Source organism: Petaurus breviceps, unplaced genomic scaffold, assembly GCF_028583685.1.
Source record: "Petaurus breviceps papuanus isolate PSGF00001 unplaced genomic scaffold, PetGlider_PUasm1.0 118, whole genome shotgun sequence".
NCBI lineage: Eukaryota > Metazoa > Chordata > Mammalia > Diprotodontia > Petauridae > Petaurus > Petaurus breviceps.
In genome coordinates, this window is record NW_027185616.1 from 6,670,631 (window position 1) to 6,689,448 (window position 18,818).

The 18,818-nt window shown below is 38.1% G+C and overlaps 1 long non-coding RNA gene and 1 pseudogene across 1 annotated transcript in view; one reads left to right on the forward strand and one right to left on the reverse strand.

Annotated features, from left to right (window-relative positions):
* Nucleotides 1–4,330: 4,330 nt before the first annotated feature.
* On the forward strand, nucleotides 4,331–4,920 carry LOC138161201 (large ribosomal subunit protein eL15-like; annotated as a pseudogene).
* A 2,113-nt stretch (nucleotides 4,921–7,033) lies between these two features.
* Nucleotides 7,034–18,818, reverse strand: part of LOC138161212 (uncharacterized) — a 44,295-nt gene continuing 32,510 nt past the window's right edge. Inside the window, exon 2 of the long non-coding RNA XR_011168310.1 lies at nucleotides 7,034–7,776. This is a non-coding gene — a long non-coding RNA (uncharacterized lncRNA). The remainder of the gene's footprint in view (nucleotides 7,777–18,818) is intronic.

Genomic DNA, 18,818 nt, shown 5'->3' on the forward strand with positions numbered 1-18,818 from the left:
CACTTGATCAATTCTGCTTTTCAAAGCATTCTTCTCCCCATGGGACTTTTGTACCTCTTTATAACATTTGGCTGACTCTGTTTTTTAAGGTGCTATATTCTTCAGTATTTTTTCTACCTTTTTTACCAAGATGTTGACTTTTTAAAAATTATTTTCTTGTATCCCTCTCATTTCTCTTCCCATTTTTTTCTCCATCTCTCTTATTTGATTTTTAAGTTTTTTTGAGTGCTTCCATGGTCTTAGACAAATTCATATTTTTATTTGAACCTTTGTATGTAGCAGTTTCGACTTTGCAATTTTCTTTTGAGTATGTAGTTTAAGCTTCCTTGTCACTGTAGTAACTTTCTGTATTCAGAAGTTTTTCTGTTCTTTGCTTGTTTTTCTAGCCTATTTCTTGACTTTTAATTTAATGCTGAAGTGGGCTTCTGCTTCTGAAGTGCAGGGTATGCTTTCCCAAACTTCAGAATTTCACTGCAGTTGTTTTCAGAGCTAATATTGGGGGTCTGTAAACGTCTATTCTTCCAAGGTGCAAAGAGAGATGAGTTTAGTATCCTCCTGGCCTATGGTCTGCTCTATGAGTGACCACAAGCAGTCTTTCCTGACTTGAATCTTTAACCAATGTCTTTTCTCCCCTGTAGCTACAAGCTCTAGTGTGCTAGTGGTTGTCACCTCCTTGCTCTGTGGCTGTCACCCAGGAATTTGACCTGAATATAAGTATGGGTAATGCAGCAGAGTCCTGCCACTAGTGTCAGTAAAGGGACCCTTGTAATTGCCTTATAACCAGTTGTCCAATCCCCTTACATTCTGTGGTATGAGAGCTCTGGAAGAAGCCACTGCTGCTGCTGATTAATTCACTCCAAAGGTTTTTTTTTTTTTTCCTGGTTTGTTGAGATGACATCGCCTTCACTGCACTGTGCTGTATTCTCATGCTGGTGTGATAGACCTTTCCTGCCAACCTTCTAAGTTGTCTTGGGCTAGAAACCTGTTTCATCCCATCCTTTTGTGGGCTATGCTACCCCAGAATTTGTTTTGAGACATTATTTTAAAAGTATTTTAAATGGAATTTGGAAGACTTTAGGTTAGTCCCTGCCTTTTCTCTGCCATTTTGACTCTTCCAATTTTATAGTTTATATAGAGCTTTCCTCCCCAAAAATCTTGTGATCCTTGTAGAACAAGAGTAATCATATGCATTTTAGAGATGAGAAAGCTGAGGCAAAGACACTTGAATTATCCCCGCCACAGTTATATGTTAATTAAATGGGAGAGACAAAATTCCAACCTAGGTTGCTTTGACTCTAAATTGAGTTCTCTTTAGTATGGTCGTGAGATAGAAAGGTCACCAAAGATCTACTTCCTAATTTCTTAGTCAAACATGGGACAAGTAAGTGTATTTGAGGCATTTTAGTGAACACGCTGGCTAGAGAGTCAAACTCTAGGATCCACATGGTAATGGAGAGAATCATGGCTTTTGAGTCAAAAGATATGAGTACAAATTGCATCTCTGTGTGTCCCGAGGCAAGTAGTTTAACCTTTATGGAGTTCAGTTTCCTGAACTCTAACATCCTCTAAGATCTCTTCCAGCTCAAAATCTGTGGTCCTTTGATTCTTCTCCTCAACCATTCAACATAGATTTAAGGAAAAATTTTTGGGTGAGGGGAAGTGTCAGCTAAAACATCTTCAGTAGCAACTAGAAGATACCCTAGCCAGTCATTAGGCCTTCAGAGGCTTCAATTGGTCTTGCCATTAATATTTTTCTCCCTCGGTCTCTGAAGGAGTTAAAGGTAGTTAGGGAAAAGAACTTTGGGGAAAGATAGAAGAAAAGAATGAGAAGTGGCCTGGAACCAATGCCTTTAACATCTTAAAGTACTGTTTTTATGTTGTGATATTGAATGAATAATTACAATAACATTTATTAGGTGCTTATTATGTGCAAAGTATTGTACTAAGCTCTGTAGATGCAAAGGGAAAGGGAGAGACAGTCCTTACTCTCTAGGAACTCCCATTGCAACAGCAGAGCCAACACATATGAAAGACTTTGGTACTTAGGTTGCAACAGCAAAGGAAACGTCAATGCACCATCTTTAATGTCATCTCCATTGATAAGAGCTTAGTATTTTCCCAAGTAGAACCGTTTGACAGTGTGAAGGACTTTGGTGGTGAGATAATTCTTTCCAGATCTGTGGCTAGTAAAAGAGCAGGAAACTCCCCCTACCAATGCAGATTGGCAAACATTTTTCAATAGAATTGTAGAGAGCTTCCTTGAGCACTAAGAGGTTATGCGGCTTGTGCAGAATCATACAACCAGTCCATGCTAGAAGCAGGACTTGAACCCACATTATGCTAACTCTGATACCAGTCCAATATCCACTGTGCCAGGCTGCCTCTCTATAATTCTCCATAATTACATAAATATAATAAAAGCATTATAAAGAATTAATGAATTTAAATCATATAAACTAAAACCTAGAAGAGCCCTTAGAAATTATTTAGTCCTAACAAAGCACAGCAAGGGCAAAATAACACCACCAAACCTTTCAGTGTACCCATGCTGCAAAGAATTCAACAAACACAGTTTCCCATTTCCATGTTCCCCTATTCTGACTCTGCACATAATACTAATATAGATTAAACTCCTTTCATAAACAACAAAAAAATTATGACAGGCCTCCTTAAGCAAATATTTTGAAGTCCCAGACAATGACTTGACATATTCTGACTAACATTACAATATGACAGAAGACTTTTTGAAGGAGCTAAACCTATACCCATGAACTGATACATGATGAAAGCAGCTTTTATACCTTTATCTATTGATTTAGGCTAAATATGCATCAGACTCCATTTTAATTTTTATATTTTGTTTCTCTTTGGCTAAAATTTAATAAGATTATGGGGAGGAGAGGAAAGGGAGGGAAAAACCCATCAAAGATCAAGGAATATTTTGATTTTGAGCAGTTGTCTCACTTCCTCCCCACTCCCACCCTCCCCCACAAAATCTATCCTGCACATTCTCATTTATGCCTTTCTTTTCTTCACCCTCTGTTCCCCTGAGCCAACAAGAAAAAAAAGGAAAAAATACCAGGGGGATCCTTCATGCTACAATTATCTCTAGTTGAGACAGGCTTCTTCTGGAAATTGTCTTGGTAGGTCTATACCTGATATTCACACAATCACTGCTGGTGAATCATTAGAGATCAAAGCATGGCACCACAGAAGGGCTGTTGGCACCCACAAAGAGAGATTGGGTTCCCCTTTCCTTTCTCTTTCATCAGCAGAAACCTTTAATCAGGACCAATCTGACACAGTTCAATCACATCCCAGCCAACAAAGTCTCTCCATATCAACATCAAATTGAAGGAGGCCTTTGATTCTGTTGCTTATTAGTTCAGCTGCTGCCAGCCTCACAGCCCATGAGCTAGTTAACTAAATGACAGTTGCCATTTTATTAAAGTAAACACATAGCCACACAGATACATAACACACAGGTTGCTTTCAGTATATTTTATACATAAGACATTCACAAACTTGGCTGCCAGCATTTGGACCAAATACATTTGTTTTGTTTTGTAGTGTTTCTGTTAGTTTCTTATTAGCTATTAATATTAATATTTACTAATTAATAATATTCTTATTATTCACCTTTCCTTCATTCTGTCAACAAATATCACACACTTGTTAAGTGCTTTCTCAACTCATGGCACCATCTTAGACACTATAGATAGGGCTACACTTTTAATTTACTTGGTCTGGGGAACGCCTGGATGATGCAGAACAATTCAAGTTGGCACCTTCTCTGCCACTCTGTCTTAAAGAGAGTTACCTAGAGGGAGCACGATAGGTGGAGTGATGTGCTCAGAACTAGCATGTGTTAAAAGTGGAGTTATGACTTCAACCCAGGTTTTCCCAACTTCAAGGTCAGCTCTCTAGTTCCTATGCAATGTTGCCTCTGGATAAAAAGAATTCCCCCAACAGGGAAGAAGGAAGGACAGAAATAAAGAAGGAAAAAAAAGAAGGAAATAACAAAGGAGGGAAAAGGAAGGAAAGAAGAGAAAGAAAGGAAGAAAGGAAAAAAAGGAAAAAAAGAGGGAAAGAGATATAAGTAAGTGTTTGTAAGGTTCTTATATTGTACTGGAAGATAAAACACGTAAATAGGTGAATAAATAGTAGCATCTCTTTCTCCATCTATCTTCAGGTTAATTTTTTCAGAAGTTTTAGCAGAAGTGTCTTATCTTTGGTAAGTTTATCTGATATCAAATGCAATAAGAATATTAAAGCCTTACTTTCTTTTCTGATTGATGGTAGCCATCAGGCAGGCTAGGCATGAGCCAGGATGGGGGCCTATAAGTACAACCAGGAGCTATGGAGGAAGAAGCAGTCAGATGTCATGAGGTTCCTGCTGCACTGCTGACAATACTGCCAGCTGTCCCTGCTGCACCATGCACCCCAACCCGCCGACCCAACAAAGCCTGCAGGCTGGGTTACAAGGCCAAGCAAGGGTATATCATCTACCATATTAGTGTCCGAACCTGCGGGTAAAAACATCCAGTTCCCAATGGTGCAACCTATGGTAAACCTGTGCATCATGGTGTAAATCAGCTGAAGTTGGCAAGGAGCCTTTGGTCTATAGCAGAAGTCTGCCACTGTGGGACCCTAAGAGTCTTGAACTCCTACTGGGTGGGTGAAGATTCGACCTACAAATTCTTTGAGGTAATTCGTATTGACCCATTCCATAAAGCTGTGAGATGAAACCTTGACACTCAATGAATCACCATTCAAATACACAAATACAGAGAGATGTGAGGGCTTACCTCAGCTGGCCATAAGAGCCAGGGTCTTGGAAAGGGTTGCAAATTCCACCATACCATCGGAGGGTTTCATGGTGCTACTTGGAGAAGGCACAATACTCTCCAAGTACATTGATGCCGCTATTGGTGCACATTAATTTGTAAACTTAAATCTTTAAAAAAAACATTTATGACAAAAAGAATATTAAAGCCTTTACTTTATCCAGTAATAACAAATTCAATGGTAGACTATCAGTCCTTGTCAGTCAAGTGATTCCAAAGAGGGTTGCTTTCTCCCTCATCCATCCCCAAACAGAAAGAGATTTCTCCGATGAGTTCCCAAGACATTTTATATACCTCTTATCACAGGTGTATAATTTTTACTTTGGTTTTAATAAGATAGGCCATCCTGTCACTATGTATTGTGCATATGTATAATACTCCACTATATAATAATTATTTACATTCTCCTTTAACCCCCCTCTTCCCATTAGACCATGAGTTCTTTGAGGGCAGATAAATTTCTTTATTTAGCTTCTGTAAAACCAAGCAGGAGCAGCTTTCCAGAGGACTGCCTATTCTCTACAATACTCAACACAAAACTGTGTATGTAATAAGTATTTAGTAAAAGTCAAAAGAAAGACAGGGAGAAAGGAAGAAAGGAAAGAAGGAAGGAAAGAAGGAAGAAAAGAACTCGTTTATCTAATTCATCTACTATAAAGGTATCCTTATTTTTTATTAAAAAGTGGAAAATAAGCTTGGCCTCTCAAAGAGATATAGATGGAGAAATGGTATAGCTTTAAAATAAATGCACACATATTTTATTTATGAAAGAAAAATTCTAGGTCAAATAAATAGCTCTCCTCATCATCATAAGTTTCCATTTGCAATATTTTCTGATCAGAAATACCTTCCATTACACAAATCATTTTATTCAATCACCAATAACCCAGGGACTCTTGGCAGAACAGAAATTATCACTCCCTTTTCATAGATACTTAGAGATTGTTAGCTTTAGTAAGGAATACAGAAGAATAAGAAAAGAGATAATCTCTAACTCTTTAATTTTGTATTTTAGAAGGATCTGTCCTGCATTCCTTTTACACTCTTTACACATTTTATATTATCTCCCTTGGTGATCTCAAGCTTTTTCTAATCATCTCTGAAAAGCTAACTCTCCCTCCCAGATGTATATATCTAGCCTGAAACTCTGATCTCCTTTTAACATTGTTCTGCTAAACATTTCCATTTGTATATCCATTTAGACATAGCAAACTGTGTCCAAAATGGAACTCATTTGATTATTTGCCCAAACCATCCATCCTCCAAATTTCATTATTTTTGTTGCTAGTTTCATCATCTTTTTGATCACTCAAGTTCATGATTTTGGAGACATCTTTGATTCTTCTCTCTACTCTTTACTCTCATAGCCAGTCAGCTGTCAAGTCTGATTAAATCTATCTCCATAACAATTTCTACATCTATGCTCTTTCTACTCACACAGCCTCTGTGCTGGTATAGTCCCTCACTGCTTCTCATCTGAACTGTTACAATAGCCTCTTGATTTGTCTCTATGTCAATCTCTCCCTTCTCCAATTAGTCCTCTATGGAGGTGTGAAATCAGGTTTTTCTAAAATAGAACAATGACTATATCACCCCCTATTAAAATAAATGCATCTCTATTTCTAAATAAAATAAAATACAAAATTCTCAAGTTGGTGTTTAAAATTCTTTGTAGGCTAGCTTTCAAATACCTTTTTAGTCTAATTTCATATTACTCTCCACATGATATTCTCCATTCTCCACTATAATCAAATTGGCCTGTAAGCTTCTTCCCATGTATAACATTAAATTTTCTACCTCCAGAACTTTGAAAATGTAATCCTTCACATGTTGGATGTACTTCCTCTTTAGCTCTACCTCAAAGAATATCAAAATTCCTCAAGAGCACAGTTCAAGTGCTCCCTCCTTTCCTTAATCCACAGTGATTAATACTATTTTTTCTCTTTAAATCATTTCCACTCACTTCACACCTTTCAGATTGACTAACATGACAGGAGAGAAAAATGACAACTTCTCAAGGGGGGTGTAGAAAATAGGGCTAATGATGCACAGTTGGTGGACCTGTGAATTTGTCCAATAATCCTGGAGACCAAATAGGCACTATGCCCAAAGGGTTACAAAACTTTTCAAATCCTTTGACCCAGCAATACCACTATGTAATGTAATGCCAAGGAAAGGCAACTTCCCAGGTTCAAAATACCAGCATAGGTGCTCTCTATTTTATTCAGTAACAAACCCAGAACAGAGAAGATCAAAACATGACATCATTCAAAATACAGCATTTACTAAGTGTGATTAAATAATCTCCAAGGCCTACCCCACCCCAGGACTTTCCAATCATTCAATCAATTACAAAGTCTCTGTTCCAAATACTTCTCCACCCCTAGGCTATACCTTAATTAAGTCCACCACAAAGCCCCTCTTCTCAAATGGAGATTAGTTTCCAAACATAAGTAAAATACATTCATTTGCTCAACCATAGAACACAAAAAGGTCAAAAGTTCCCCACTCCTGGATCACAATTGAATCTACCCCAGAGTTACATCAAGTTTAAACACAGCACTTAATACCCAAATGGAGGTCTTTTCTTCATCTTGACAAGAGGCAAGTTCTCAGCAATCTTAGTTCCTGGGGAGACAAGGCTTAGCAAGGCCATAAGATACATTGCCAGTCCCTTCATGAATTTATCCTCTGTCTGTAGAACAGTCCTAGAACCCCTGAACACATTAGCAAAGCCCTCTCCCAGGATTTCTGTAAACATACAACAAGAAAATCCTTCTTCAGGGCTTCTGAACCAACAGAAAGGCTCCCAGACCCCTGCAACAACAGCACTGTCCTTCACCAGTGGACAGTATTCATTCTGTCTGCCGGACAGTCTCCAAACCCCTGCAACAACAGTACTGTCCCTCACCAGTGGACAGTATTCACTCTCTGTCTGCAGGACAGTCTCAGGCCTTCTTAACCAAATGCCAGGTTCCAGGACTTCTTCAACAGGACAGTCTTTCACCAGTGGACAAATCTGGCAAAATAACATCAAAACAGACAGACAAAGTACCAGCAAAACAGCCATGTCTCCTCAGTCCTTGGCAGCTCAGGGGGCAGGTCTCAAAAGTCCAGGGCAATTCAAAGCGGCCACCAGCAATTCTCTTAGTCTCTCTCCACGAGGTGCTGCTTCCAAAAAGATCTTCCGCCTCTCTCTTGTCTCTCCAAATCTACATCACCAGCTCCTCCCACTTCAGGACTTTCTTTTCACATCAACAAGCCCATCCCACAGGTGGGATTAACAAACTCTGGGTTTTAACACAATCAATTTGAAAACCAAGCCAATACAGGGGAATCTTTAATTGCCATTACTATCACACACTACTAGGTCTATATCCTGCACAGACTTAAGAAAAAGAAAAAGCACCCAATGTAGAATAATATGTATAGCAGCTCTTTCTGTGGTAGTGAAGAATTTGAAATTAAAAGGATTCACATTCAATTGGGGAATGACTGAACAGGTTTTGGTATATGATTGCGATTAAATACTATTGTGCAATATGAAATTATGAGGGGCATGGTTTCAAAAAAACCTGAGATTTACATAAACTAATACAAAGTAGAAAGAGCACAACCAGGAGAATATTATACACAGGAAGAACAATATAATAATCAACTGCGAAAGATGTGGACACTCTAATCAGTACAACAATCCAAGATAATTATTTTAAAAAATATTTTTCTTTATGTCATCAAATATTTCCCTAATTACATATAAAAAAAATTGACAAACCTTTAAACAACTTTGAGTTCCAAACTTTGTACACTCCTTTCTGCCCCGTCCCCTTCTTTAAAAGAGAAGAAATTTGAAGATGGCAGAGTAGAAGCAGGACCTCCCTGGGGCTCTGGCTTCCACCTTCCCCAATCCATGTAAAAGGGGACTCTGAACAAATTTTGGAGCTGCAGAACCCACAAAGTGACACAGAGAAGCTAACCTCCCGCTGAGGACTTCTTTTGCTGTGGTGTAATGTCTCACTATTGTCATTTTCTTGAATAAAGTTACTGATTGTTTCTATAATTCCTTCTTTGACCCACTCATTCTTCAGGATTAAATTATTTAGGTTCCAATTAGTTTTAGTCTATCTTTCCATGGACCTTTATTACATACAATTTTATTGCATCATGATCTGAGAAGGATGCATTTAATATTTCTGTCTTTCTTCACTGAATTGTGAGATTTTATGCCCTAGTATATGGTCATGTTTTTTTGTATGTGCCATGTACCACCAAGAAGAAGGTATATTCCTTTTTACCCCCTTCAGTTTTATCCAGAGGTCTAGCTTATCTATTTTCTCTAAAATTCTATTCACCTCCTTAACTTCTTTCTTGTTTATTTTGAGGTGAGATTTATCAAGTTCAGAGGAGGAGGTTGAGGTCCCCCACTAATTCAATTTTGTATCTATTTCTTCCTCTAACTCACTTGACTTCTCCTCTAGGAATTTGGCTGCTTTACCACTTGGTGCATACAAATTTAGTAATGATATTGCTTCATTTTCAATGGTGCCTTTTAGCAAGACATAGTTTCCTTCCTTATCTCTTTTCATTAGATCTATTTTTGCTTTTCTTTATCTTAGAAAAGGATTGCTATGCCTACTTTTCTTTTTACTTTAATGGAAGCATAATATATTTTGCTCCAGCCTTTTACCTTTACTATATGTGTATCTCCCTGTTTCAAATGATATTCTTGTGAACAGCATATTTCAGGATTATGGTTTTTAATCCATTCTGCTTTCCATCTCCATTTTATGGGACAGTCCATACCATTCATATTGACAGTTATGATTACTATCTGTGTCTTTCTGTCCATCCTCTCCTTCCCCCACCAGTTTATGCTTTTATTTCTCCCTTCTCCCTTCCCCTCCTTAAGAGTTTTCTTTTTGACCACTGCCTCCCTCAGTATCCCCTCCCTATGAACCCCCCTCCCTTTATCTACTCTTTCCGCTTACTACTTCTTCTTTCCCTTCTCACCACCCTTTCTTACCCCTTCCCCCTCCTCATGCTTATAGGGTATGATAGATTTTTATACTTAATGTAACATGTTATTTCCTCCTTGAACCAAGATTGAGAATAAACTCATACAGTGCTCCCTCCCTCACGTCTTTCCCTCTATTATGATAAATTTTATATCTCTTCATGATAGAATCCTATACTTAACTGAATACCTTATTCTCTCCTTACACCAAAACCAATGAGGGTAAAACTAATATAATGTTCATCTCCTTCCTTCCTTTCCCTCTACTATAATATATTATTATGTGTCTTTGTGTGGCATAATTTAACTTTTTCTGCCTCCTTTCCTCGTCTGGCATTACAATCCCTTTGCACCCCTTAATGAGTATTTTTTATCATCACTTTAGTTAATTTATACCCACACCCTCTATCTATATCCTTTTAAAATATCATTGATAAGTATACAATTGTCAAAATTGATACATATCGGCTTCCCACACAGGAATATAAAGTTTGCTTTTATTAAACAACAAGTTGTGTATGTGTGTCTTTGTACGTTTCCCTGTTTATCTATGTCTCTCTTGAGTCTTGTAATTGGAGATCAATTTTTCCAATGATCTCTGACTTTTTCATTAGGAGGGTCTGGAAGTCCATTATTTCATTGAATGACCATGTCCTTGCCTGAAAGATTATGCCCAGTTTTGCTGGATAACTCCTTGGTTGTAGCCCAAACTCGTTTGCCTTACAAAAGATCATATTACAATCCCTCTGATCTTCCAATGTAGAAGTTGCTAGGTCCTTTGTGATTCTGACAGTATTTGCATGATATTTGAATTTTTTCTTTCTGGCTGCTTGCAATATTTTTTTCTTAACCTGATAATTCTGGAATTTGGCTACAATATTTCTTGGAGTTTTCAATTTGGGATCTTTTTCAAAAGGTATCCACTGGATTCTTTTGATAACTATTGTTTCCTCTGATTTTAGGACCTTAGGGCAGTTTTCCTTGAAGATTTTTTTGGATGATGTTGTCTAGTCTCTTTTCTTCATCATGACTTTCTGGTAGACCAATAATTCTTAGATTATGTCTCCTGAATCTGTTCTCGAGGTGAGTTATTTTTCCAATGAGATATTTTACTTTTTTTTTCTAATTTTTCATTCCTTAAGTTTTGTTTGGCTGATTCTTGATGACTCATAGAGTCATTAGCTTCAATTTGTCTAATTCTAAGTTTTAGCAAATTATTTTCCTCCATTAATATTTGAACATCCTCTTCCATATTTTCAGATTCCAGTTTTAGGGATTTATTTTCTCCAGTTAGATTTTGAACCACTTTTTCCATTTCACATATTTTACTTTTTAAGGAGCTGTTTTCTTTAGTGAAATGTTTTTCTATTTTGGCAATTGTAATTTTTGTAAAATAGCAAATAGATTTTTTTAAATTAAATTTTATGTTTATTTTTAGTTTACTTCATTCATTTCCACAAGATTTTGAGTTATAAGTTTTCTCCCCATCTTTCCCCTACACAACACCCCAAAACAGTGATCCCACATTATACCCCTTCCCCCAATTTGCTTTCTCCTATATACTCCCCCAGGCCCCTTCCAACTTTCCAGTAGGATAATATGGACCTCTATACCCCAGTTCCTGTATATCTTGTTTCCTAGGTGCATGCAAAATAATGATAATAATATTTTTAAAACATTTGATTTTAAAACTTTGAATTCCATATTCTTTTCCTTCCTCCCTTAGTATCCACCCTTACTAGGAAGATAAGCAATCCAATATAGGCTGTACATGTGTAGCTACACAAAACATTTCCATAGTGGATATATTGGGAAAGACTGACTATATTTCCCTCCTTCCTATCCTGACCCCCGCTTATTCTATTCTCTACTTTGACCCTGTCCCTTTGCAGAAGTGTGTGCTTCTAACTTCCCTCCATCCCAATTTGCCCTCCCTTCCATCATGCCCCCTGTCATACCTCACCCCCCCCATACTCTCCTGTAGGCCAAGATAATCTATTTAGTGTGTATGTCATACTCTCCCTAATACAAATTCAATAAGAGTAAAGTTGACTCATTTCCTTTTGCCTTCCTGTTCTTCCCCTCCATTGTAACAGTTTTCACTTTTCTCTTTTATATGAAATGTTACCCCCTTCTGTCTCTCTCCATCTCCTCTCATTATATTCCTCTCTCACCTTTCAATTTCACCTTTTCATATCATGCCTTCCTATTCAATTGGGCCTGTTCCCTGTCTATGTATACCCATACACATGTATACACACACTCATATATGTATCATTACACCAATATGCATTCCTATATAGACATATATGTATGTATACATATATATATGTATATATATGTGATCCCTTCAAATATTCTAATACTGAAAAAAAGTTTCATAAGTTACAATTATCATTTTTCCATGTAGGAACGTAAATAGTTGTACTTGATAAGTTCCTTATGATTTCTTTTCCATGTTTTCCTTCTCATGCTTCCCTTGCTTCTTGTATTTGAATGTCAAATTTTCTATTCAACTCTGGTTTTTTCATCAAGAATGCTTGAAAGCCCTCTATTTCATTGAATAACCACATTTTCCCTTGAAACATGATACTCAGTTTTGCTGGGTAGGTGATTCTTGGTTTTAATCTCAGTTCCTTTTACCTCCAGAACATCATATTCCAAGCCCTTCGATCCCTCCAGATCCTGTGTTATCCTGATTGTTATGATATGCTATCCTGAAAAAATATGCCAATTATTTCTCTTGCCTTCTTGTAGTATTTTCTCCTTGATCTGGGAATTCCAGAACCCAGCAATAATATCTCTAGGAGTTTTCTTTTTGGGATCTTTTTCAGGAGGTGATCAGTGGATTCTTTTAACCTCTATTTTGCACTCTAGTTCTAAAACATCAGGGAAATTTTCCTTGAGAATTTCTTGAAGGATGATTTCTAGGTTCTTTTTTTGATTATGGCTTTCAGGTAGTCCAATATTTTTTAAATTATCTCTCCTGAATCTTTTTCCTAGGTCAGTGGCTTTTCCAGTGAGATAATTCTCATTGCCTTCTATTTTTTCATTTGTTTGGATGTCTTTAATAGTATCTTGATTTCTCTTAAATTCACTAGCTTCCATTTGCTCCAATCTAATTCTGAAGGAATGATTACCTTCAGTGAGCTTTTGAGATTCTTTTTCCATCTGGCAAATTTGGCTTTTAAGTCATTCTTCTCCTCATTGGCTTTTTGAACCTCTTTTGTCATTTGAGCTGGTCTATTTTTTAAGGTATTTTCTTCAGTCAGCTTGTTGACCCTCATTTTATAATATTCTTGCATCATTCTCATTTCTCTTCACAATTTTTCCTCCATTTCTCTTACTTGGTTTTCAAAATCCTTCTTCATCTCCTCTATGGCTTATAACTAGTTTACATTTTTCTTGGAAGCTTTTGGTGCAGGAATTCTGACTTTGTTGTCTTCCTCCCCTTCCCTGCTTTGATCCTTTTTGTCCCCTAAAAAGGAATCCAAATTTGTATTTCTATGCTTGCTTTGCTTCCTTTGCTTGCTCATGGTGCCACTCAATTACTTGACTTTTGAGCTTTTTGCCACAATAAATCTCTGCTTCCAGAGAGGCGAACTTTTCCCCAAATAGCTGGTGTTTCCACAGCTGCTAGAGCTATTAGTTGAGTGCCCTCTCAGAAGCCTCCACTGGCTTTGGCACACTGGTCACACACACCTCCATCCTAATCATTAATCAAGATATAAGCTTATTAAAGCAAGAGCAATTTCCCCTCAGACAGGTCACTTGGTCTCCCTACAATCTGCAGGCTAGGAGCTCTGAAGTAGCCACACAGCAGTGGCTGCAGTGCCTCAGCTGTTTCTCCCTCCAGGGGCAGAGGTGAGACTGCAATCCCAGACCCCTTCTTCCCAAAGTCCACACTGAACCCTCACTTTGTCTTTGACATTTATGGGTTGATAATTCTGGGAACCACCTGTAATACAATGCCAAGCAAAGACAACTTCCCAAGGTTCAAAATACGAGCATAGGTGCTCTCCATTTTATTCAGTGAAAAATTAAGAACAGAGAAGATCAAAATATGACATCATTCAAAATACAGCATTTACTTAGTGTGATTCAATAATGTCCAAGTATTACCACACCCCTGGACATTACCTTGATTTAATCAGTCACAAAGTCCCTCTTCTAAATACTACTGCACCCCTAGGGTGTACATTCATTTAGTCCATCACAAAGCCCCTCTTCTCAAATGGAGATTAGTTTCCAATCATAAGTAAAGTTCATTCATTTGTTCAATCCCAGAGCACAAAAAGGTCAAAAGTTCCCCACCTTTGGATCACAATTGAATCTACCCCAGAGTTACTACAAGCTTAAGCACAGCATTTAATACCCAAATGGAGGTCTTTTCTTCATCTTGGCAGGAGGCAAGTTCTCAGTAATCTTTGTTCCTGGGGAAACAAAGCTTAGCAAGGCCACAAGATACATGGCCAATCTCTTCATTAATTCATTCTCTGTCTGCAGAACAGTCCTAGGACCCCTGAAAACATTAGCAAACCCCCTTTCCAGGATTTCTGTAAACATACAACAAGAAAATCCTTCTTCAGGGCTTCTAAACCAACAGCAGGGTTCCAAGACCCCTGCAACAACAGGACTGTTCTTCACCAGTGGACAGATCTGGCAAAACAACATCAAAACAGACAAAGTACCAGCATAACAGCCATGTCTCCTCAGTCCTTGGCAGCTCTGGGTGGCAGCTCTCAAAAGTCCTGGGCAATTCAAAGCGGCCCTCAGCAATCCTATCAGTCTCTGTCTCCCTCCAAAAGGGTGCTGCTTCCAAAAAAAAAGTTCTTCTGCCTCTCTCATTTCTAGTGTCTCTCTCTCTCTCTAAATTTATGTAACCAGCTTCTCCCAGTTCAGCCCTCTCTTTTCACGTCAACAAGTCCATCCCACAAGTGGGATTAACAAGCTCTGGGTTTTAACACAATCAAACCAAAAACCAAGCCAATACAGGGGGATCTTTAAATTACATTACTATTACACCACCACAGCTGCTGGTGATCCACTCTCCCTAAGTCCCTCCAGCCGGGGCTGATCATGGCCACCCTGAGGCTAAAACTGGCAGAGACATGAGGGACTGGGCTCTTCTCCCAGTGGTCCAAGATGGACCCTTCATATCAGCCTGCCAGGCTGTCTTCAGGTGGAAGTATCTTTCTCTCTGTCACTTTGTGGGTTCTGTATCCGACAATTATAATTGTATAAGAATTGGTCAGTTTATCTTTTACCTCTTTAATTTGGTTTTAAAAGTCCTTCTTGAGCTCTTCCAACAATGCTTTATAGGCTTAATACCAGTTCATATTCCTTTTTGAGGTTTCAGATATGTGTGTAGAGTCAATGCTGTCCCCTTCTGCATTTGGTCCTGCTCACTCCCCATAATAGGATTCTAAAGTCTTTGTCTTTCCAATCTGTTTTTATTTTCCATTGTGAGTCACAGCCTTAATCCCCACCCTTCCTCTAGGACTCCCAAGCCTTCAGTTTATTCCACTATTTAAGATTTTACACTGGGGTAATATTCTCTGGGTTTTCAGGGACAGAGGGGGAGATTAGAGCAGCTACAGTTTACTCTGCCATCTTGATCCCTGGAAGTTCAGGGAGGTGATTTTTAAACTTCCAGGCTTTGGGTTGATAGCCCCAGCAGCAGCTGCTCTTGCTGCCTTGGGCCCTGCATTTGTCTCTTACCTGGCTCCTACAGATCCCCCATCCTGTGGTGATAGGGCTTGGAATTGCCCCTGCGGTGGGTGAATCAGCTTGGTGAGGCTCACTCCAGCTCTGTGCTGGTGCAGCCAACTGCGTCTACCTCTGCACGCTGCATCCACCTCCCTGTACAGCTGTCCTCCTCCCCTTCAGTGCATTTTCTTCATCAAAATAGATAAGTCTCTTGTGCCATAAGAAATGATGAATAGGCAGACTTCAGAGACATCTGGAAACAATGATATGAAGTGATGCTGAATGAGGGGAGCAAAAGCAAGAGAACATTGTAGACAGTAACAGCCACAGGGTGCAAGGATTGATTTTGATTGATTAACCCTTCTCGGCAATTCAAGGACCTAAAACCATTCCAAAGGACCCATGATGGAAAATGACAGCCACATCTAGAGAAAGAACTATGGAGGCAGAATGCAGAGCAAAGCAGACTATTTTCTTTTTTTTTTAATTTCCTTTGTTTTCTTTTTTTTTCTTCCTTATGGTTTCCCCCATTCATTATAATTCTTCTATGCAACATGACTATTGCTAAAATGTGTTTAATAGGAATGTATGTATAGAGCCCCCATCATATTGCAAGACATCTTGGGGGGGGGCATCAGAGGGAGAGGGAGAAAATATAAAACTTAAACAAGTTAATGTTGAAAACAAAAAGAAATAATTTAATGCATTGGAAATAATAGATAAGTCTTTCATGTTTGAGTATCCTTAAAATATTGGTGTTACTGTGTACAATGTTCTCCTGGTTCTGCTCACTTCACTTTTCATGAGGTCATATAAGTTGGCTCAGGTTGTTCTGAAAGCATTCTGTGCATCATTTTATAACACAATGACATTCCATCACAATCGTATAGTACAATTTGTTCAGCCATTCCCCAATTGATAGGTATCCCCTGAACATTCACTTCTTTGCTACAATGAAAAGAGCTGCTCCAAAAATTTTTACACAAATAGGTCTTTTTCCCGTTTCTTTGATATCTTTGTGATATAGACTTAGTAGTATTGTTGGGTCAAAGAGTACACACAGTTTTATAGCAATTTGAACATGGTTCCAAAATGTTCTTCAGAATGGATTGACTATATCACAACTATACCCACAGTGTTAGTATCCCATTTTTTATACCCCTACAACATTTGTCATTTTATTTTTCTGTGATGTTGGCCAATCTGATCAGTATGAGGTGGTATCTCATGATTGTTTCAATTTGCATTTCTCTAATCTGCTAGGTGTCCAGACCTGGAGTTAGGAAGACTCATTTTTCTGAGTTTAAATTTGGCTTGTATGCTTGGTTTATTGATTCTCTTTTCCCCGTCCTTCAAGTTGGCAGAATCCAAACCTTCCTCTCTAACATTACACAGTTACATTGTATTTACTTCATATTCATTGTGTGTGTGCCTGTTCTTTCACATGTTAAAATGCATATTCCTCGATATCTAGTGCTGTTTTCAGCACTTTTATCTCTGTATCTTTGACACTTAGCCAGGTGTTTGGCACATAATAAGTGCTTAGTAAATTAATGTTCATTGAAGTCTTATTTTGAATCCTCCGTGCCTATTACCATTTTTGCGAATAATAAAATGCTTAAAAATATTTCTTTAATTGAATATTTGGTGACCTGAAAACTGAGAAGCCCAGAATTTCAGTAATGTGCCCAAAGTCTTAAACATCTGCTGCATCCTAGTTGGGCATCAAACCTAGGGCTTTTGACTCACAAGTCTTGGGCACCTTCTACTTTCTTTTATTGATTTATTTGGGGGGTTTTTTTTTGGTTGTTTATTTTTATTTTTTAGTTTACATCATTCATTTCTACAATATTTTGAGATGAAAAATTTTCTCCCCATCTTTCCCCTACCCACCACCCCAAAACAGCAATCACACAGAATATCCCCTCCCCCAATCTTCTCTCTCCTATATCTTCCCTCATCCCCCCTCTGAATTTCCAGTAGGGCATTCCAGTTACATGTAAAAATAGTAAAACATTCCAGTTACATGTAAAATAATAAATAATAATATATTTTTTAAACTTTTGATTTTAAAACTTTGAATTCCAGATTCTTTCCCTACCTCCCTCTTCACCCACCAAGATAAGCAATTCAATATAGGTTGTACATGTGTAGCTATACAAAACATTTCCATAGTGGATATATTGGGAAAGACTGACTATATTTCCCTTCATCACACCCCACCCTCAATTCATTCTATTCTCTACTTTGCTCCTGTCCCTTTTCAAAAGTGGGTGCTTCCAACTTCCCTCCACCCCAGCCTGCCCTCCCTTCCATCATCTCCCCTTTCATCTCTTCCCCCCTACTCTCCTGTAAGATAAGATACCCTATTTAGTGTGTATGTAATCCCCTCCCTGAGCCAAATTCATTGAGAACAATGTTGACTCATTCCCTTTTGCCTTCCTATTCTTCCCCTACATTGTAACAGTTTTCCCTTCCATCTTTTATATGAGATGTTACCCCATTCTGTCTTTCTCCATCTCCTCTTATTGTATTCCTCTCTCACCTCTTAATTTCACCTTTTAAATATCATCCATTCATATTCAACTGGTCCTTACCCTCTGCCTATGTATGCCTGTGCACATAAATGTACCTACTCACATATGTATTCATAAGCCTATATGCCCTGCTATATAGAGATATATATGAATGTATACACAGATATATAGATTAGATATATAAATACATATGTATATATGCACATTTCTATTCCCTTCAACTATTCTCATACTGATAAGAGTTTTATAAGGTATAATTATCATTTTTCATGCATGAATATAAGTAGTCCAACTTTGATAAGTTCCTTATGATTTCTTTTCCCTGTTTACCTTCTCATGCTTCTCTTACTTCTTGTATCTGAATGTCAAATTTTCTATTCAACTCTGGTTTTTCATCAAGAATGCTTGAAATTGGGGCAGCTAGGTGGCACAGTGAGTAAAGAGCCAGCCCCAGAGTCAGGAGGACACACACACACACTCACACACACACACACACACACACAAACTAGCTGTGTAACTTTGGGCAAGTTACTTAACCCCAATTGCCCTCCAAAAGTAAAAAATAAAAGGATGCTTAAAATTCCTTGATTTCATTGAATGACTATATTTCCTCCTGAAACATGATACTCAGTTTTGCTGGATAGGTGATTCTTGGCTTTAATTCCAGCTCCTTTGGTCTCCAGAATGCCATATTCCAAGCATTTTGATCCC